Below are 22,480 nucleotides of genomic sequence, written 5' to 3' on the forward strand. Positions count from 1 at the left end.
ATAATGCCCTTCTTTGCCTTTAAAATAAAAAATAAAGTCCAGTTTGTCTGATATAAATATGGCTACTCCAGCTTTCTTTTTGATGTCCAGTAGCATGATAGATGTTTTCCCATCTCCTCACTTTCAATCTGAATGTGTCCTCAGGTCTAAAATGGGTCTCTTGTAAACAGCAAATAGATGGATCTCATTTTTTTAATCCATTCTGCTACTCTGTCTTTTGATTGGAGCATTTAGTCCATTTACATTCAGTATTATTATTGAAAAATACGGGTTTAGAGTTATTGTGTTCTCTGTTAGATTCATGCTTGTAGTGGTGTCTCTGGGACTTTGTGTTCCTTGCAACATTTCCCTCATAGGATCTCTTGTAGGGCTGGTTTAGTGATGATGAATTCCTCCATTTTTTGTTGGGGTAAACCTTGATCTCTCCTTCAATTCGGAATGATAGGCTTGCTGGATAAAGGCTTCTTGGCTGTATATTTTTCCTGTTCATCACACTGAAGGAAGAGAGTCAATTTTGAGGAGAAAATGCATTTCCCAGATTAAGCGGAGGTTCTGTTAGTTGGGAGGTCTGAGGCCCCCTAAGCCTTGGTCCCTGATAGCATCCAAAGAACATGATAGGATCTCCTAGGGAATGACCCTGCGGTATAGGAAAGATTGGATCCCTAGTCAGGGGTTCAACCTCCCCCAAGATCCATGAAGCTTCCTGTGTTGCTTGGAAGTAGCATAATCACCCACCGTGCAGTCTCTGGGGTAACGTGGACAGATGAGCAATGGTGGGAGGGTGCCTTGGGGAGCGTAAGACCCTGGGACCTAAGACAACCCAAGTGACATGGAGAGGGCAATGATAGAGCTAGTATCGTCTGAAAGTTAAGTTTCCTGTCAGCTTGGCAAAAGGGCTCCCTGCATTAAAATTTATAGAAAAATGTTGACATGCTATATTTCCCAAACACTTGAGCTTATGGCCTGGGGATCTTATTTGCTTTGTGTGTATTTTGGAAGGTGTACAGTTTGGGCAGGAAGGACAATCTAGGCATTATTTCAAGATGGGAAGTCAGTCAACCAAGGAAGGATGAGGAAGAGGATAAATCCTCCGTATATTTGTCTTAAGAGTGAGAGAATTTATTTTTACAGAAATAGGGAACTCTTTTTATTTGAAAATTTCCCTTTCTTTTTGTTCTGCCTTTACAACAATAGAAATTATTTGTTTGGTTAAAAACTTCCTCTAACAGATGCACTTATTTCTCAAAAGAATGATCTCCACTTAGATTTATAACAAGAGAGGATGCTATTAAAATTGAAGCTGAGCTTTGGAGTGCAGAGCTGTGTATAAAGAGAGAATTAAGGACCCTGAAGTTATCCTGGTGCTGTTACTGCCCCTTGGAGAGAGAACTGAGGCCAAGGAGAGTGCAGATGTATAGGTAAGGCAGAGCAATGCTGTTTTGTAGAGGCTGTTGAGGAACCCCATTATTACTAAACTATAATCACTGCTCTAACCACAGTGTAGCAGGAGTTAGTGTAGAGCTCTGTCTCATTAATAAACTATTGGCCTTAAAGCTTTCTCATATTATGATTATTCAGAATGCAGTAGGGATGGTACAGAATAAATCCTAGTGGAGCATCATGCTCATATCGATGTATTCTTAGCTATCAAGGCTGATAGGATTTCTAATGAATGGATTCACTCAACAAGTATTTCCTGAGCACCCACTCGATGCCAGACACTGTTCTGGGTGTTGAGGATCATGGGTGAACAAAATAGTCTTTGCCTTTAAAAAGTTTACATTTTAGGGGCACCTGGGTGGCTTATGTCATGATCTCACAGTTTGTAAGTTCAAGCCCTGCATCAGGCTCTCTGTTGTCAGTGCAGAGCCCACTTCAGATTCCCTATCTCCCTCTCTCTGCCCCTCCCCTACTGGTACTCTTTCTCAAAAATAAATAAACATTTTAAAAAATAAAAAATACAAAGTTTACATCTTAGAAGAGGGAGAGAAAGAAAAAAATGTTTAGCCTCTCAGGAGGTGATAACTGCTGTGAAGATAAGCAGGGCAAGGGGCAGAAAGTCCTGGAGGATGCTATTTAAAGAAGATGGATAGGGATGTTTTTTGATAAATTTTCATTGTAGGCTGGAAGAAGTTGAGAGAGTGAGCATTCTGAGTATCTGGGGAAGATCAATCCAGATAAACAGCAAGTTCAAAGGTCCTGAGTGTACTTGCTGCACCTGAAAACAGTTATGAGTCCAGTGAGGCTGGAATGGGCCAGAGAGGGAGAATGGCAGCCCAGAGTCAGATTGGGGGGGCCCCATGGGCCATGGTGAGGACTTTGGTTTCATTCTGAGTAGGATGGGGCCACTGCAGGATTTTGAGCTGAGGAGTGACAAGATCTATGTAAAGTTTGTAAGGATTGCTCACTGTCGAGGTAAAGTACAAGTCAGGGGGCCAATCTCATGCTGCAGTCAGGAGAAGGTGGCTTGAATTGCGGAGACAGGGATGGAAGTGGTAGGAAATGGTCAGATCTCTTGTAGGCAAGCCCGTGACACTAACAATGAAGTTCTTACATGCAGAGCTGCTAATTGAGGGCTATTTGCTACAATGGGTAGACTTGTTTGAATCCAGCTCTGCCACTTACACTGCCTTTGATGCTGAGTTAGCTTTTCATCAGTAAAATGTACATGGTGACAATATCTATCTTCCAGGTTGTAAAGAAGATTAAGCAAAGAGCCCGGAACAACACTGATCTTAATAGTTCAACATTTTAATTCTGTCATGTTCATGTTAGGAAATGTCTTATGATCAAGATCAAGAGTTATTCTGGCCATGTTTCTTTGCTCTGAACAGCTACTGTTAAATGGATGGTACGTTTTCAATTGATGGAACTTTGTAATTTAGGAAATACAGTGTATCAACATAAAAAAATTAGAATGTACATATATCTTGAGGATTTATTAGCACTTGCTTTAAGAATTTTACTAAAAGTTATTTTCCCTTTCAGTTAGAGATCCATTCCTTATTTTCCTTATTTTTTTCCCTTTCAAAGACAAAAACAAACAAACAAAAATACTCACCAGCCCCCTTCCTTCAAATTTCAAAACTGGAAAACAAACATTCCTGCAAGAATGCTCACAATTTACTTTTTCCTTGCTTTACCTAAGTCTCTCAGGCACTATCCGGAATTGCAAATAATAAATCATTTTTTAAATAAAAGACAAGCATTCAATCATATGATTATTTTATTTCTATGATTCTAGAAATCTGGATTTTAATTCTGGATTGTTTGAGTTTTTGGTGGATGGAATTAATCTTGAGTGTCGGGCGGACACAGCCTTTTGGGCCAGAGAGAGGCTTCAGTCCTCTTTACCACAGAGATGTTGGCCTCTTTGGCTCACTGTGGCAGTGGACAACCACCACAGATTGTCACGGTACAGGCTTCTGGGGTCTCTTGCTTGTGTTGTCCTCCATCAAGCCAACAAACCTGTATTTAGTCCCTATCTGTTAAGTGCATAGCACTCTGGCAGAATCTGTGCATAAAACAAACAAAAAATACTGAATACCATACGTACTATTTAAGGATCATCAGCTTTTTACCTTAGTGAGGAGACCAGATTCACCTGCTTAAATTAATTGAGAATAATGGAAGTAATATAAAAATAGATTTCTCAGTAGAATTAGAAGACTGTATCACATTGAATAGATACTGACTCACCCAATCCTCATGGTCAGCATGAAAGAAAGAGAAGGTAGCTGACTTATGCTCACAAAAGGAGGAGCAAGGAGAATGCTGGAAGCTTCTCAGGCTTCCTCCCATCTTGGTGATGAACCTGACCGTCAACTGTCACAAGCCAGAGAAAGCAGGGGCAGAAGACCGGAGCTTCATAATGCTAGGAACTAGAGTGAGAGCTAGGTGTCTAGTGCAGTGTCTCCCGTTGCTTAAGGCATGAGGCCAGTCCTGTGCAGACAGTGGCCCACAACAGTGGCCAGCCACCTCCGGGCTTGCTGAGAGCAAGATTTCCACAGAACCAGCCCTGACACTGTCTCTGCTACCCATTCCCCCCAAATGAATATGGAGAGGGCAACTGGGAAGACCAAAGTCTCCTTGTGAAGTACGGAAGTGTTCTTCCTCCTTCCACCAACCGACAAGGACGTATAGGGTTTATTTCCTCCCACCCCAAAGCCAAAAGTGAGACTACAGGAAAATCACCTAAAATTCTGCTATAACTGTCTACCATCCCCCAAACCAGGGATGGTAATGGATGCCATCCTGATTGTTATCAAGCCACTGGCAATTGCTGGCATGTGGAGGAAGGGTCAGGGGAAAGATGGCAGGTGCCACATAGGGCAAGGTTATGAGCAAGTATGAAGAGGTGTGAAGTCAGGATTCATTTGGGGCTACAAACCCTAGAAACGGAAGCCAAATAGATGAGACTGTGGGCTAGAGACTTCTCCATTGTGCAGGGAGTACATATCAGAAGAAGTGGTAAGAGTCTATCAGCTGAGGGCCGACAGACTAACTTCATAATGGGCCCCACCTTCTGAACTCTAACACAACAACAAAGGACAGCAGTTAGGCCCTAGGTGTGGAAAGGACTGGATCTCTCCACCAGCAGAACAGCAAGAAGATCTCTCTCTCTCTCTCTCTCTCTCTCTCTCTCTCTCTTTTTATCCCTTGTTTTCCTGGACTAACACCAGAAGAAGCATGCAAGGAAGAGAGGGAGAGGTGTCTCAGAGGCAGAAGGCCCTGTCTTCCTCCATTCTCATGTGCCAATGGCCTCTTGACTATGGTAGCGTCAGGGATGGGAAGAGAAGAGAGATATGAATTAGATAGGAGGTTGACATTTAAAAAGGAACAGGCCTGAGTCTGAGAAAGTTTTAAGAAAAGTTACCAAAAAGGTAGGAAATTGAGCCACCATACCCTCCATGGTAGAAAAGGAAGGTTCAAGGAGTAGAGTTGAAAGCAGTAAGATAAAGAAAACTGGCGTTCATAATCCAATGATATGAGTTGTAAGGGTATATGCTGTGGGCGGGAAGGGAAGGGAAAGGTCCATTCTGATCAGAGAATTATCAGCAAGGCTTCAAAGAGAAGGTGGGGCTTGAGTCCTACTAGAGAAGGGGAGGACAGGTGAGCTTTGTTGGGTGGAGAGGGATCCAGCTGGAGGGAGTGCTGGCCCAGGAAATGTGATAAGCCTGTGACCACATAGCTGGCCTGGTCCAGAGGTGTCCTTAGCTCACAGATGAGGAGTTGGGGAGTGGCCAGGAAGACAGCCAGTGGTCAGTGCGTATCCTTATGTACCGACCAATATAATGCGAGCGCCTTAGGAAGATGACTGGTCTGTGAAAGAGAAAAGAGGAAAAGGTGCACCTTAGAATGTTATTCCAACCCCATGTATGGGGGAGAGGGACTCAAAAGCACAGCTATATACCCCTACTTTTATTTAGCTCCGTTTATTGACTATAAAAAATGCAACTGTGCCCATGAGTCCCTTCCTCTTAAGCATTCAAGGGCTCACTGGATAGAGGGGAAGGCACCTGAAGCTCTGTAGCCTGCTTATAGTTCTCCATGCAGAAGCCAGCACTCTATGTTCTCACATATGCACTGATCTGCTTTGGAGCACCCCATCCATGACACACTTTTATTTATGCTTCTTCCTTTCCTCCTGTTATCTATAATTCCAAACTGCTCTATGCTTCCCCCCTTGGAAATGCATTAGTAACTATGGAAACATGATGCTATTAGAATAGGCAGAGCCTAGTGATATTCACCATCGCAGCATTAAGGTGGTTTTATGTGACAGCTGGCAGTGTGGATGTCTTCAATGAGCAGGTGACAGGTATGGTGACCACGGACATGTAGAACATAACCTCTGGTAGAAGATATGGATTTTACACTTAAACAGAAAACAGGGCTACATCTTTACCTTGAAGAAGACAAGTTCCCCGAGATTTGAAATAGCGTGGAAGGGGAAGTATTGAAAGTATCCGAAAGAAAGACACTTTTAATATGCTAAAATAAAATGTTCCCAAAGCGTGTTGTGGAGATATCAAATATCTCCTAATAATGAGCATAGATCTGTGTTTATTTGAATAGCCCAAACTCTAAGGAAGTAGGATGATTATTGCAAGCTCAGAGGGTGCACGATACTGCTCATCTGGCCATCTCCCCATGCTTTGTGGAAATTTCTCTCAGGGAAGGGGAAATGTGAGCAGTTGCCCTTTCTGACAGAAATGGCCACGGGCCTGGCACCAGCCAGAATGAGCCCTGAAGCCTTCACTCGTATTGTGACCATTACTCCCTGCCCCCAGGTCTCCTTAACCTCTCACCCTACCCAATACCTCTGGCTTCTTTTGCTTCCTGTTTCTATTTCACAGGAAATCTTGACTATCTTACACTTCCACAGCGTCAGTAGCAAACATTAGCTCAAATCCGTACATTCAAATATACCTCAGTAGAGGATATTAAGCAAATTCTGATTAATGGTAGACAAGTATGACGTGTATGTATCATATTAATTCACTGACACATTTGCTAGATTCAATATTAAGATGGACTGGAAAAAATCCAAGTGTTTGGTCTGCACTTCCTCTCTCCTCTATTTGGCTACTGTAGTAGTCAGAATAATGGCTCTGAAAGATATCCGAGTTCTAATCCCTGGAAACTGTGAATGTTACCTTACATGGCAAAAAGGACTGCAGGTGTGGTTAAGTTAAGGATCTTGAGACGGGGAGATTATGCTGGATTATCTGAGTAGGTCTTCCATGTAATCACAAGTATCTTTACAAGAGGGTGGCAGAGAAGAGTCAGAAGGCAACCCAATGACAGAAGTGATAAGAGATTTGAAGATGTTATGCTACTAGCTTTAGGGATAGAGGACAGGGCAGAGAGCCAATGAATGGAAAAAAAAACAAACAAAAACAAAACCTGTAGACGCTTGTAAAGGCAAGGAGATAGATTCTCTCCTAGTGCCTCCAGAAAGGACTAGCCCTGACTGCATCTTGACAGTGAAACTGATCTGGGACCTCTGACCTTCAGAAGTACAAGAAAATAAGTTTGTGTTGTTTCACGATAGTAAGTTTGTGGTAATTCATTACAACAGCAATGGGAAACTTATACTGCATCCTGCTAAGCTTAAACCAGGAAAACAGAGGAAACAGAAATTTGAGTGACCAGGGTGTGCAATGACATTCTCTGTGAGCATTGCCCAACTGAAGGGATAATGATTTAAGCTCCAAGCCCCCTTCTTCATAGAGCCTTTCTTTCCCATCTGTTCAGAAGGATTCTTCCCTTCTTGCCTCTGTGTATAAGATTTACATGCCACTTACCTTCTGCCAGGCATAATTACTAGTTATCTGGTGGGTAAATGTCTCATCTGCCAACCTGATAGTAATTTTCTGGAGTGCAGGGCCCCTATCCTGTATTTTTCCTTGACTGATTCACTCAAAATTTATTGAGCACCTGCTATATACTAGGCATAGTTCAGAGCACTGGAAGGGCAGAGTAGGAAGTACAGGTGAAAAGACAAAAATGTAAGTAAATTTAGTAAGAGATTATATGCTATGTCAAAACTATACAGGGGGATTAACATTTACTGGGTTCTTACAATGTATAGTCACATGCTAAGTGCTTACATTTATTCTTAAAACTCTCAACATCCCTATGAGGTTGATGCTATGATCATTATTTTATAGGTGAGTAAACTGAGGCTTAGGAAATCAATCGAAGGTTACCCAACCTGCCTGACTCCAGAGGCCGGCATCTGCATCATTACCTCAAAAAAGCACAAGAAAGCACTGTGAACACAATCTTCAGTGATGAGGAGCCTTCATGGCCCTGAATCAGGATCTTGAACATCAAAGACCCTAAATGCCAAATGCCTATTGTCTCATTAAAAGCTGGTCGTAGGTTAGGAGCATGTGACAAGTACGTGGATAACTCCAGCACAAGATACAAAGAATTCAGTGCCCTTCATCTTTCTGGGCACCCTTTTTGGGGTCTTTAAAAAATCTTCAGGAATCTTGTGAGTGAGAAACAGGAAGCTGGTACATACTTTGTTGATAGGAAAATTGAGGCATCAGACAATTAAATGATATTCTCAATACCAGAAAATAAGCGGGAATGATGGCCAAAGGAGAGGCTTATGTTAGTGGTGCTGAATAAGTGCCTCTTTTTATCTCTTGAGGCACCCTTGTCTGGAGGGGAGGAGATCAATGGATCTGTAAGCAGAGTGGGCTGGTGACCCAGGTACACTCTGGAGTGTCTGACAATTTAACATGAGCTAAATTGCTGAGGGAGTCTGGGAGTCCCCTTAGCCACCACTTCTACAGCATCTTGCTTACCAAGGTGTCCTGGAATTCCTCACGACCTGAAGCTTTGTAGTTTTAGGCACTGATTCCCATTCCAAGCCAGTGTCCTAGAATATCGTCAAATATCTACCTACCTACGAGCTGATCTAAAGGAGTAGAATCCATCTTTTCACCATCCCTTACAGAAGCCTTTTATTTATTTTATTTTNTCTCCTCTAGGGTTTTGATGGTTTCCTGTCTCACATTCAGGTCCTTTATCCATTTTGAGTTTATTTTTGTGTATGGTGTGAGAAAATGATCTAGTTTCATTCTTCTGCATGTTCATTCAGCACCATGTTGCATGGTGCTGTCTCCCAGCACCATCTGTTAAAGAGGCTGTCTTTTTTCCATTGAATGCTCTTTCCTGCTTGGTCAAAGATTAGTTGGCCGTACATTTGTGGGTCCAATTCTGAGTTGTCTATTCTATTCCATTGGTCTATGTGTCTGTTTTTGTGCCAATCCCATACTGTCTTGATGATGACTGATTTGTAGGAGAGGCTACAGTCTAGGATGGTGCTGCCTCCCGTTTTGTTTTTCTTCTTCAATATTACTTTGACTCTGGGGTCTTTTGTGGTTCCATACAAATTTTAGGATAGTTCTAGTTTTGAGAAGAATGCTGGTACAATTTTGATTGGCATTGCATTGAATGTGTAGTTTGCTTTGGGTAGTAATGACATTTTAACAATATTTATTCTTCCAATCCATAAGCATGGAATGTTTTTCCATTTCTTTGTGTCTTCTTCAATTTCCTTCGTAAGTTTTCTATAGTTTTCATCATACAGATCTCTTATATCTTTGGTTAGGTTTATTCCTAGGTATTTTATGTTTTTCTGTGCAATTGTGAATGGGATTAGTTTCTTGATTTCTCTTTCTGTTGTGAGGCCTTTTATTTTTTATCTCAACTGTGACGAATGCGTATTTTGTATCTGTAATATAAATGGGCCCAAAGTAAGAAAAACAGTTCCTCATTACCTGTTTAAGATAAAGCCATTTTATAAAATGCACCTTCATCTCTACATTATCATATTCCCTAAAGTTATTGGTATGTCTTGTTACACATAGAATTATCAATATGAATGAAATTTTCTTACTCTTTAAAATGATTACATATAAATATGGGATCCTAATAGTTAGAACATTTGCAAATTTGAACTGTGGACAAATAATAGTAGATACCCTAACAAAAGTTTATCCTGGAAGAGCAACGGTGTTTTAACCTACAAGATGAATAAGACATAAATTCCACATGTGTATACACACACATACACAAGTATATGGAGAGATCTGCATCTTTTTAAAAATTTTTAATTATATTTTGAGAGAAAGAGTGTGAGCAGGGGAGGGCCAGAGAGAGAGGGAAGCAGAGAATTGGAAGCAGGCTCCAGGCTCTGAGCTGTCAGCACAGAGCCCAACATGGGACTCAAACCTACAAACTGTGAGATCATGACTTGAGCTGAAGTTAGATGCTTAACTGACTGAGCCACCCAGGTGCCCCAGAGAGATCTACACTTTAATACTGTTACAAATTCTATAATCTCAGGATAAATAACTTACACTTACATAGCACTCACATCACCTTAAGGCGCTTTCATATCTATTATCTCACTTTGAATATTACAAGAATCCTGAACAATAAGCAGAGCAAGTCTTTCCCCCCATTTTATAGAGGAGACCGAGGCACAGCGAAAGCAAGTAGCTTTAGAAAACCATGACCCAGCTCAACAGTGCTAAAGGAAAGCCAGTTCCTCTTCTTGGGCTGGACATCCAGATCTTTTTCTTGAAACCTTCAGAAAACCACCACAATGAGGATTCTGTTCCAGACCTCAGACACTGGATTGGGTAAGAGCCTGGGCTGATCTCAGTTTAAATCTTGACTCTAGTGTTTACTAGCTGTACAATCTTGTACAGCTTTACTAGCTGTACAATCTTGTACAGCTTTACTAGCTGTACAAGTCACATAACATGTCAGAGCCTCAATTTTTCAATCTATAAAAGGGAAACAATAGTACATTATTCAGAGTCCAGAAACTAGATGGGGTACTCAAAGTAATTGAGAACATTTACTAAGACTAATGACAAGAGTGTCAGTAGAATTAAGAGCACTAGACAAAGGACAGTAAAGCATCCTGGGAATAGCAAAGCAGATCCTTGTCTGAAGATAGGAGAATGGGGAACAGTTACCGGAAGCTGACAGGAGTGTGGTAACCATGGGAGAGGGCCCCTGACAAGAGCTGGGGTAATAGGAAAATGATGCCAACACAGGGCCCCAAAGAGACAGAGCTGGGAGAATAAATACCCAGACTTCACTCTTATCCCACTGTAGGAACTCAGAAGATGACATCCGTAAAGGTCAGCACCAAGGTGCAGTGCTGGGTAAAGGAAGATGGGAGAGAAACTGGATTGTGGGGGCAAATGGAAAATCAGTTGCAGAAGGACCACGTCAGAGGGTAGTCATGATGATTATGTGAGATGAGGCAGGTAATCTGCTTATCACGGGGCCTAAAACCTAACAAGTTCTCAATGAATGTTGCTGAAATTTTTATTATTCTCATCAATATGTGGTGGTGGTTTTCAACTTCAGGGTGATATTTCTAGAAATTTGACTGAACAGAACCTACGTTGATCTGGAACCTAGAATAATAATTCTGCTCTGAAGTGGGATAGGTATGTCAGGCATTAGAAAAATAATTCTAGACATCTCTCCAGGGCTAATTCACAGAATTAAAAAGGAACATTTATGTGTACATTTTAACATTGTGTCTGGTGACAGTGTAATTAAGACTGTGGCAGGGTTTCTGTTGTGTCTTGCTATTTTCAAGCTTTTATAATTTGGTTATAAAATTTTGCTCTGGCGGAAATTTGCCTTACTCTGTCTCAGCTTTGAGATGAAAATTTTTACAGAGAAAAATGACCTTTTAATTGTCTTTCACTTGAGTAATGGAATATATGTGTGTGCATTGTGGGCGTAGATATGTGTAGATCTCTCTGTTAATGCATGTGGTAAGAGCTCTGATGTTCTGTCTTACCTCTGTCTTATCTTGATACCGTTAACCCTGCTACTTAATAAGGAAATTACTCAAAAAGATGACTCATCTACAATCCCGTCTAAGGAAGAGGGAAGAAAGAGCAAGCAAAAGGACAAGAAAAGGAAGGAGGGGAAAGAATGGCTTTAGTAGAGATGACTTCTAATAACCTTGCGAATAATTTTTTAGTGTCTACCAGCCCACATATTTTTCACAAAGCCTATTCCCACTGGAGCTGAAACACATAACCATTACTCCGCACCCACATGTCTTCTTAGATTCACTGCAAAGGAGAACGACAATGCAGTTAGTAAATAATGTTGCAGAGCAAACAGGACTTTCCAGAATCTTGTTAAAGTGATATGCTAATGTCTACCCAACTGCTGAACTACAATTTCAGACAGGTAGTTAAATATTTAAGAGACCTAAGGTATACGCAGCCCTGGTTATTTACAAAGCTAATTTGCATCCAGAATAAAAGCCTGCCAGGAGAGCAGTGACACGGAGGCAGGGCGCAGGATGGAGATGGAGATGTGGAGGGTGCCGGGTACATTTCTTTCTTCTTCGAGGAGTCAGTCAAGCGAGAGATAGTGGGGCTCCAAGGGAGAGAGGGCAGAGGCCATTTCTTTTCGACATATACTTGCAGCCAAACTTACACGATTCATAACAGTATAAAGGTGTAGATTTTCTGTCACATGCTTGGAAATACTCGGTTTTCATTTCACGTGCCATAGACTTTATAATCATGGCTGTTGCAAATGAAGGACTCTGTGAGGTCACTCAGTCCGAGCATCCAAACACAGCCAACTCACAGGCACAGACAGGGGAAGTGGGCACCTGGCTGGTCCTTCCTCAACCTGCAGAAGCAGGATCCAGTGCCCAGTTTGGAGGTACAGCTGCTCCCCAGCTTCACAAAAGTCCTTGCTGTGTGGAAATAGAGGCCTCATGTTGCTGGATCTTCCACTGAAGAGAAGCTGGGAATCCTCTAGAATGTCAGCTCCAAGATGGTGTGGATTTTCACCCTGTCTTGTGTAGGACTGTTAACCACGTGCTTAGAAGCATGAATGGCACACTGCAAGCTCTCAAGAAATAGTTATTGAATGAATGCGTGTGAGAAAGCAAGCAAGCAGCACAGTGATTTTTATGTGGTCACGGTTTAATGAAAAGGGAGGGAGCAGGAGAACCCCCTCCCGCACGTGGACTGAACAAAACCTATCTCAGAGCTGGGTACAATTCATCACGGGATGCTACTTTGCCGTCTGGGGTCTAATCCAAGTTGCCTAAGCTACTTGGGAGAAACCAAGGTTCCAAAACATCAATGCTTTGTTCAGGGGTCGCACAGATGGTTAAGAGCAGAGTCGGTAAACCAACAACTTTCACCCTGTAATCACCCATCTAGAGCTTCCGCTTCCTTGGCACCTTGCCACTGCTTCAAAAACAAATACAAAATCAACAGTAGCAACAAGAGATGAAGCTATATTTCTTTTTCAGAGGTCAGAGGACAGTCAAGAGCTTTGAAATTAAAAGGTAAATTACACGGGAGCAACACAGCAATTTGGAAATATACAGGAGGAACCTTTCCAATGATTTCTACACAGTCAGCCTGGCAGTGAGACAGAAGCCTCCTGGCGCACATCTTGTCTGTTAGAACCTAGAGTCCAGGTTACACTACAGGAACAAACAGCCCCGAGTCTCAGCACAAGGTGTATTTTCTTGCTCACGTTGCATCTCTTCATGGGTCAGCTGGGGGTTCACTCCAGGACTCCTGACTCTGAGGCCCTAAACTAACAAGCAGCCACCTCTAAGACCTTGTCCGTTGCTACAGCAAACTTATAGAGTGTGGCAACCAGCACACTGGCTCTTAGAGCTGCTGCCCGGAAGTGATGCCTGTCACCTCTGCTCACACATCATTTGGCCTCGTAAGTCACGTGACCACACCTAAATTTAAAACGGCAGCAAAGAACAATCTTACCATCTAAACAGTGTGTGGAATGCAGTGGTCAGAACTACCGGTGAATAGCATCCAACCTCACTTAGCACAACTTGAGAGCTCTGAGAAAAAAAGCACCCTGTCAAACAGCACCGACTTATGCCTATGTGATTATTTCTTAGACAGAGGCTAGTGAAAGGAAAACTAAATGTCCTACTCATCAACATTTCCTATTGCGTATTCTCTTACAATCTCTTTTTTTCAAATTGTTCCAAATACCCTGGTAATCAAGTGCTTATCTAGTGGAAGGAAACACAAAGCTTAGAAACATGGCTTTACTGTTAGTACCATATATTGTAGATTTCCCAATAAGTATACAGTCTCTTTTGATGAAGTAGTTTTTGTTTTTTTAAGTAGCTTTTTTTTAAGAGCTATTTTAATTCAGATAATGGAATATTATTCAGTGCTAAAAAAGAAATGAACAAGCCATGAAAGGGTAGAAAGGAAAGTTAAATGCATAGTACCAAGTGTTTGTTTTAATGTTTGTTTTTGAGAGAGAAAACACGTGAGTGGGGGAAGGGCAGTAGAGGGAAGCATAGACTCCAAAGCAGGCTCCAGACCTAGCTGTCAGCCCAGAGCCCAATGCAGGGCTCAAACTCACAATTGTAAGATCATGACCTGAGCCGAAGCCAGATGCTCAACCAACTGAGCCACCCAGGCGCCCCTTGATGAAGTAGTCATAATGTTGATTGTAAAGGCTCTCCCCAACTCCATGAGCCTCTTGTACATACACATGACCAGCATAATCACTCAGGGCAGTAGCAAAGCTGGGTCTATTCTAGATGATGAAAAGTGTGTTCAGAGACAGCATATGTCCTCTCCACATACTCTGAGGATTCTCCAGGCCATCAGACAGCACTGTGCACAGAGGAGGCTAGGGAGCCACACTCTGTAAACTGCAGGCTTCTCTGCTGTGTCCCAGCTGCACTGGAAAAGCAAAGCTTTGGTTTGTCATCAACTGAAGACAAATAAGGCTCCCCCTAATCAAGGCTGACTATTTTCTCTACCTGATTGAAACTGAGTCCCTTGAGGGCAGGAAATTTCCCTTAAACAAAAAGAAACAAGAGCGTTATTTTTCTTTTTTTGAATATTAAAAACTTTATAGGAACAGCTTTATTATGCACCTGGCTTTACATACAGAGTTAGAATGACAATTATGCTTAAGATTAACTCCTTAAAGATTTAGATATCATATTATAAATATGTACTATCTGAAATTCCAAAAGGTATTCTCAAAATCGAACATGATCCTAAACACTACAGATTTATTGAATAAGTGGTTGGACGGATGAATGGATGGCTGGTGCAAGCAATTGCTATGTGCTTTAATGCACTGAAAGAGGTCAGGAAATACTATCCTCTTCCCCGAAATGTGTTTTACTTGAGGGTGCTTTTCTTGAGATCGATTATGTGGTGAGGGTCCGTACAGGATTCTAGGTATTGTCACCTGCATACAACCCACAATGTTTTGCCATTTTCCATGGAGAACATTTGAGAGATCGTGGAGAAGATCTAGAAGGTGAGAGGCCACCCAGCACGACTGTGTGCAGCGACCGGCTTGATAGGTCGCATGCAGGGAGGCAGGGCGGAGGGGTGAGTCCCAGGAAGTAGGTAGGAAGGAGCTCTCACTTGTCCCTCTGTCCTTCCTGCTCAGGGGCTGCTCTGTAAACACGCCTACATGAGGTTTGCCCGGTTGGCTCTGGGAAGCAAGCAGGAAGTTCTCCTGCCTCTCACAGTGTCCTCATCTGCCTCTTGCTGCACATATCCCTGGACTGCAGGGGAGCAGAATAGGGTCAGCACGGTGGTTGCCCAAGGAAAGGGGCAGATCTAGGAACATTTCACAAGCTTCCTGCCCTTCAGCACCCCCCTCTCCTTTTCTTCCTTTCAAGCTAAAGCAGATATTCATCAGAGCGAACGTTTCTGTACTAGGCACGGTTTGGTTAAGATTTCTGAATTCCTCCTCTCAGGAGTGTGTGTCAGCAGTTCACACTCAGAGAACACACCTCTGGGAGCAAAAATGGAGCCCTTTCTCTGTGCAGCATGCATTATATTGGCTGATTATATCCTCACACATGAATATTTCTCTCAGCCCCATTTTACAGATGAGCAAACTGAGACACAGGGAGATTGACTTGGTCAAGGCCAAAGGCTAGTGAGTAACGGTGTTTGAACACAGATAGCCTGACTCGAGTGTCTTAGCCATTTTACTACACTTATCTATACCCTTTTTACCCTTTCCTTCTACTCTCCCTTTGCAAACATATAAGTTTCAGAACAAAGATGCATGTAGGCTATTCTGGGAACCCACATACTTTTTGCACCATTTATAACATTTGTTTTTATACCAAAATGCATTCTGAGTTCCAAACAGCCAGCTTGCAAATAAACTTTTGAGCCTCTATTTATAAGCTGGATATTTTTTGAATTTTGTTTTAAATTTCAGGTAGTGAAAACAATATTTTAAAGAGACCATGAAGGCTGGTTCTAGAAAGTCAAGGCCTTTTGATATATCCTAAAATTAAAAATAGTGGAGGTACCTGCATCTTACATGTCAATTATGTTTCAAAGTTAGCAGGTAAGGAGAAAGCCAGGTGTAGTCAAAGTTATCCTTGAAGATCCTTTAGGAACATTTTCCTATGTGGTACATTGGTTTCCTCAGTGGTACATTGGAGGCCACTGTACCATCACCCAGCCTACTTTTCCCTCTGGTACTATTGCACACCAGGTGAAGAAGTCAGCCTGTGTGTAAGGGCTGTGAACTTGAGGATCCCTGAAGCCAAAGGAAGGGCTTACTCTGTGTCAGCCACAGAACAGGTCCCACTGAGGGAACACCAGACTTCTATCATCCCAGAACAGTCCTTGGATGAAGGAAGTCATCAGCAGAACAGCTTGAGTTATTTCTGCTCCTTTCACTTCTCTGACTCAGTGCCTTTTGTTGAATTAGAGTATGTTAAATGAAGGTTTGATGTGACTGAACTCCAAATATGTATAGTCAGGCAGGACGCTGAAATACTTAGGACTACAGAATGATTTTTATAGCTTCACACAGGGGCACCTGGGTGGCTCAGTCAATTGAGTGTCCCACTCTTAATTTCGGCTCAGGTCATGATCCCAGGGTCATAGGATGGAGCCCTGAGTTGGGCTCCGCACTGAGCTTGGAGCTCGGTTGAGATTCTCTCTCTCTCTCCCTCTCTCACTGCTTCTCCCCACATGCACAAGTGGTCTCCCTTTCTCTGAAAATACACACACACACACACACACACACACACACACACACATAAAATAAAGATTCACACAAACATTCTCACCCACTTCTGTAGAGCACTTTAGTATTTAGCAAAATCACAGGTCTCCAAGAACCTTTCCACCAGAAACATGACATTCAGGAACAGAGGAATTACTGGATGACTCAAAGGGCTTCCAAGGTCTCGAGTATCTTACTTACTGAGCCTGCTGTCTTAGCTCACATCGGGCCTGACCTATTTGAGGGAGACATTACACTATAGCGGAAGCTGCTCGGATTATGACATATCCGCTCTCCTTTTATTAAAAGATGATGCTGTGATGTGCCAAGAGGAAGCCCATAGTTTCTGTTGTTTTTCCAAGAGGGTGAATCTGCGTTAACTAAGCTGTGTTTTCTTACTGGCTGCCTCTTGTGCCCTGGTCGACAGGTCCCTGGGCTATCTGGCTGTCTTCACCTCCACTGTTTGACTCCTGAATCCTTCTTAATTTTTCATGGTTTGGGACGCACATAGGAAATGAGTTGCTGTATGCATGTAAGTGACTGGTTGCCAGGAAGATTCTTTAAGTAAAACGGCAGATATTAAGGACAAAGACCGATGTGGGTTGGGAGTGCCTTTCAAAACAGCATAAAACTGTAACACTTGTCTTCCATTGGTATTTGGGGGTGAAAATAACACGTTCACTACACTCCTTCAACCAGTGTACACAGATAAGGTATTTATTTACATCATCACAGTAGAACTTCAAGCCATTTAAAGTTGCAGAAATGTGTAACAATCATTCATGTATTTGCTTCATCTTTATTCTACCTCCACTGACTACCCCCTTCCTAAATCTACCTTTCAGCCATTAAAAATAGCATTAGAGAAGTATTTTTAAAACAAATCCCTTGATCCTATGTGAGATTTGTGTCATTCTGGAGAAAAAATTTGAGGTGTTTCTTTTGTGTGGTTGGAGGTTAAGTTGCCATGGTAATGGCTTATTGTGAAAAACCCAGAGAAGTGCATTAGGAACATTGCATGTGGCAATCCCATATTGGTTCCTGTTTTAATAGCCTAGGCAGACCTTGACTTTCTTGGTCCCAAACAATCATTCCATACTTTTGTAATAATAGGAATTTGCATTTATACTCCAAGGCTGCCTTTTTCAGACCTCATGCTGCTTTTAGAACAACCAAAAAGAGAATCATTATGGAAATGGCTTTGTATCAGGTACTATAAACAAAGTTCTCATATTTTTACAGCCTTTCAAACACGTAGAACATTTTCTTTTTAATTCTTTCACATAAGCGTTATTTCTACTTCTTAAGGCCAAGGAACCTCATATAGAATAACTGTCAAAAACTGGAAGAATTTCTTTTGCATTTTTAAACATTTGCTCTCAGGATAACACATATGTTTTATGACAGTATGTGAAGAATCAGGTATGCTTTCAGGGTCTTGTCAGAAATGGGAGTCAGAATTATTAGGGAAATAAAAGCCAAAATATAGATGCTGCTCTGTCAGCATCTTTTTGAGCTGAATGGAGAGACCAGTATTTTCATTTAAATGACTCAAGTTCATGCTGTCCTTGGCAACAGTTTGGTTCTCTCAAGCCTTTGGTAGGCCAAGCCATATTTTCTAAAGTGATCTATAGAGCAAAGCACTTTAATTAGGAAACAATATAGAGAAGTACAAAGCGATTCCACTTAAAACTCTGTTCTATAATTCCTATCCATCTATAACATCCACAAATGTTGCCCAAATCTGTTTCCCACGAATCAAGGACATTTTAGTGATTTTGGTCAACTGGTTTTTCAGAGGATGCCTTATTTATTTATATATTCATCAATCAGTAGATATTATCGAGCACCTATTGTGCCAAGGATGATAACTTGATGCCATACACTTACCTGGCTGGCAGAATTCTCCCACTGGCACCAAGGGAGAGCCAGCTGCCCAAGGCCACTCCCATTTCCTGCGGCTTTGCTAGTTGGGGGACTTTGTCCCAGACCCTCACAGCCTCAGCCATTTTGTCATGGTTTTCCATCACAATATTGTTCATTCATTCAACTGACATTTATTGGGCCAGGACCTCTACCATGCACAAGGGATATAAAGGCAAGTGTAGTCCCTCCCCTGAGAGGCTTACCCCAGGCTCTTCTGAAATCCTATCCTTGAGAGTGATAGCCAGAGAGCTTATCTTCTTACTAACTCCCCTGCAATCCTACTTAGACCTTCTTCAAACTCTTCCTTCTCAGTGTTTCTCCCCTCCCCTTCCTCCTCCGAGACGGGTTTATGAGGGTGCAATCCCTAACTTCATAGCACTGAGCTTCATTTGCTGGGTTAGCCCAAACAGTGCGAGGCACGACCGTTTTCATTCATTGAAGATTCATTCTGTGACAGATGTGATGTGAAGCACTCTATACATATTGTTTCATTTAATCCTCACGAAACCGTATGAGGTAGATGCTACTATTATTGCAGTTTTACGGATGAGGAAACTGAGGCTCAGTGGAGCTATTCTGATATCTTGTAGATAGATACATGGAAAAGCTAAGACCCAAACCCAGCTTTGTCTGCCTCTGGTGCTGGAGCTTTTACATTTTTCTGCACCTCAGTAATTACTCCATAGCAAGTTATGGATCTAGTTCTAGTCTGTGCCCATTCTTATTTATAAACTGCAGTGTACATGCCACTATTTTTATTGTTAGACTTTATTGAGAAACATATGTCTCTTACAAGTCTCTTTCAAAATAAACGTGACTCATAGATGAAGAAGAAATGGGTACTATTATTTAATGCATTTTAGAAAGATTTGGAAATTAAAGAAAATAAGTTCTCTTGGTTTCTTGTGAATACTTGTTCCGTGTTAAAAAATAAATTTTATATATTAAGAAATGCAAATTTTATTTTTTAAAATAGTGCTATTTCTACATGAAGGAATGTAAAGGCTTCAGCATCACATCAAAGCCTAAGATGTGTCCCGTGTCTTTGGCTGCATTCAATTTTGTATCTCTAGTTTTTAGCAGGTTGATTATAATATGCCTAGGGATGATTCTCTTTGTATTTCTCTTGCTTGGAGTTTGCTGACCTTCTTGAATCTGTAAATTAGTGTCTTCACCAAATTAAAACTATAATATCAACTCCTAGAGTTGGTAAGCATTGAGCAGAGCCTGAATTTTATTAATAACTTTGACCTAATTAGGTTTTTTAATTGCACAAAACAAAGGCCCCCTTGCTCTGCCTCAAGTAAGATGAGGTTTACTGTTTGGATACCCATTATATAATGGACCATGAATGACAAGTTTCCTAGGACTCCAAGGAAAATGACCATAGAACAGTCAGTTGTCCCCCAGGATGGATACCAGGCAGCCCTGGAGATTTCAGAAGCAGGAGTTGGTGCATCATCCTCTAATGGTGGGGGCTTCTCCACCAGTCAGACTTAGCTACTGTCTGGGTGTCTGCTCTCTACTTCTGTACTTCTGACTTTATTTCTTCTTTCCTGGTTTTTTTTTTTTTTTTCCACCTAGCAGGTTGGATCTGCCTATTCATAACTCCTAACTCTCCTTGCCGTGACATTCCTATACATCTTTTCAGCTCCAGTACTACCTACTAACAATCTCATTTTCTCAGTATCTCCTAGCTAAAAGGTCTGTGAGAAAGCATCAGATAGGTCCAGCTTGTGGCCATTGTCTCTGTGCAGGCAGAGTCCTTGACACCGTATGTCAGAGAATGCTGGCAGGAGTATAGACATCTCCGTGCCAGTAGGGAGATGCCCATTCTTGCCCCAGCAAGCTTGCAGTGCACTAGGGAGGAGATAGCAGCAAGTGGGATTCTCGTGATGTTGACATTCTCAGTGCTGCTTCAGCAAGATCACGAGTGTGACGTTTTCCATGAAATAGAACTAAAGGCACGGTTGGTGCCTCAATGGACATGTCTAGCTTATTCTGGACACTTATGTCCATATGTGAAATTCCAAAGGTGTCCCCAGAACCCTGTCATGAATAGTTGTACAGGCTGGGCTTTGTAACTGGGGGCCTTCAGTGTAGACTAGGTATTTGTAACTCCTACTTTTTGGTCTAGTTCTATCAGTTGCTGAAAGTGGAATGGCTTATTTCTCTTTCATTTTCAATTGTTTTGTGCATTTTGAAGGCCTATTATTAGGATGTATGTATTTATGACTGTTATGTCTTCCTGATGAATTAACCTTTTTATCGTTATAAAATGTGTCACTTTATTTCTGATACCACTGTTTGTCTTCATGTCTACTTTACCTTCTGTTAATATACCTTAATATAGCCACCCTAGCCTTCTTCTTACTACTGGCATTGTGTAACTTTTTCCATCCGTTTACTTCCAACATCCCTTTATATAGAGAATGCATCTTTTAAAGACAGCATATATTTGGATTTTGTTTCTTCATTCTAACAAATCCTGCCTATTAGAGTGTTTAGTTTATTAACATTTAATAATAATTGTTGATAACATTTGGTTTATGTTTGGAATATGTTTTCTGTTTGTCCTTTTGCTTTTTGATCTTTTGTTCTTACTGTCTTATTTCGGCATTTTAAAATTGTTTTTTTTTTTTTAAAGAAATGCATTTTAGTTTATTTAATGTCTTTTTAGTTACACAACTTTACATTATCTTTAAGTGGTTTCTCTAGGGAGCATAGTATACATTCCTTCTTTAAGTTTATACTGGTAGTGTTCAAATATTAACTCTAAATAATGTAGAAACTTTGCAAATGTAATATTCCTTTAGCATTTTTAAAAATTTTTTTTTAATGTTTATTTATTTATTTCTGAGAGAGAGAGACAGCATGAGCAGGGGAGGGTCAGAGAGAGAGGGAGACACAGAATCCGAAGCAGGCTCCAGGCTCTGAGCTGGCTGTCAGTACAAAGCCCAACACGGGGCTCAACCCAGGAACCGTGAGATCATGACCTGAACCAAAGTCGGACGCTTAACCAACTGAACCACAGGCGCCCCATTCCTTTACCATTTCTTACACTAAAGATCTGGTGGGGATAAGGTTTCCTTTATCTGAAAATGTTTTTATTCTGTCTTTTTCAGGATCTAGAATTCTGAATCGAATTTTTTTCTCAGTAATTTGAAGAGGTTATTCCACTGGTCCCCAGCCTCTACAGTTGGTATTGATAAATTAGATGACTTGAGTCATCGTTACTCTGCTGATAATACATTACGTGGCTCTGGTCAAGTGTTTTTCTACATATTTGCTTTTTATCTCTTTGAGTATAATGTGCCTGGGAATGGTTTTCTTTGTCCTGTTTAGAGTTTGCTGACCTTCTTGAATCTGTAAATTAATGTCTTCACCAAATGTGGGAAATTTCCAGTAATTACTTCTTAAAGTGCATTTCTCTCACATTCTATAACATGTATGTTAGACCTTTAAATTCTCCCCCCTAAGTCCTTGAGAGTTTGATCATTTTTTAAAATCTGTGTGTGTTTTTTTTTCTTTTATTTTAACTGGGCAACTTCTTTTTATGGAGCTCCAAATTTATTTTTCCTTGGTCTCCTGTTAATCTCATCTAGTGATTATTATCCCACAAATGATATTACTTAATTCTGGAATTCGCATCTTTTAAAGATATGCATAGCTTCTATTTGTGAGCTGAAATTTCCTTTTTATTCATGATGAGGATGTTTTCCTTTTCACCCTTGAGCAGAAATATAATTGCTGCTTCCAAATCCTTGCCTACTAATTCCAACGTCTAGGTCCTCTTAGGGTCATTCTCTGTTGGGTTTTTTGTTTGTCTTTTAAAATCTTGAGAATGGGTCTTATTTTCCTGTTTCTTTGTATATCAAGTAACTTTGGATTATATTCTGGACATTGTAAGTGTTCTACAGATTCCGGATGCTATTCTGTTTCTCTAAAGAGTTGTTGTTACGGCAGG

General features: G+C 41.3%; 1 protein-coding gene across 1 annotated transcript in view; it reads left to right on the plus strand.

Annotated features, from left to right (window-relative positions):
• KCNAB1 (potassium voltage-gated channel subfamily A regulatory beta subunit 1) overlaps positions 1 to 22,480 on the plus strand; it is a 269,277-nt gene that overhangs the window by 16,633 nt on the left and 230,164 nt on the right. The gene's annotated exons all lie outside the window — the stretch shown is intronic.

This window comes from Crocuta crocuta, unplaced genomic scaffold (assembly GCF_008692635.1).
Source record: "Crocuta crocuta isolate KB4526 unplaced genomic scaffold, BGI_CrCroc_1.0 scaffold19, whole genome shotgun sequence".
NCBI classification, from domain to species: domain Eukaryota; kingdom Metazoa; phylum Chordata; class Mammalia; order Carnivora; family Hyaenidae; genus Crocuta; species Crocuta crocuta.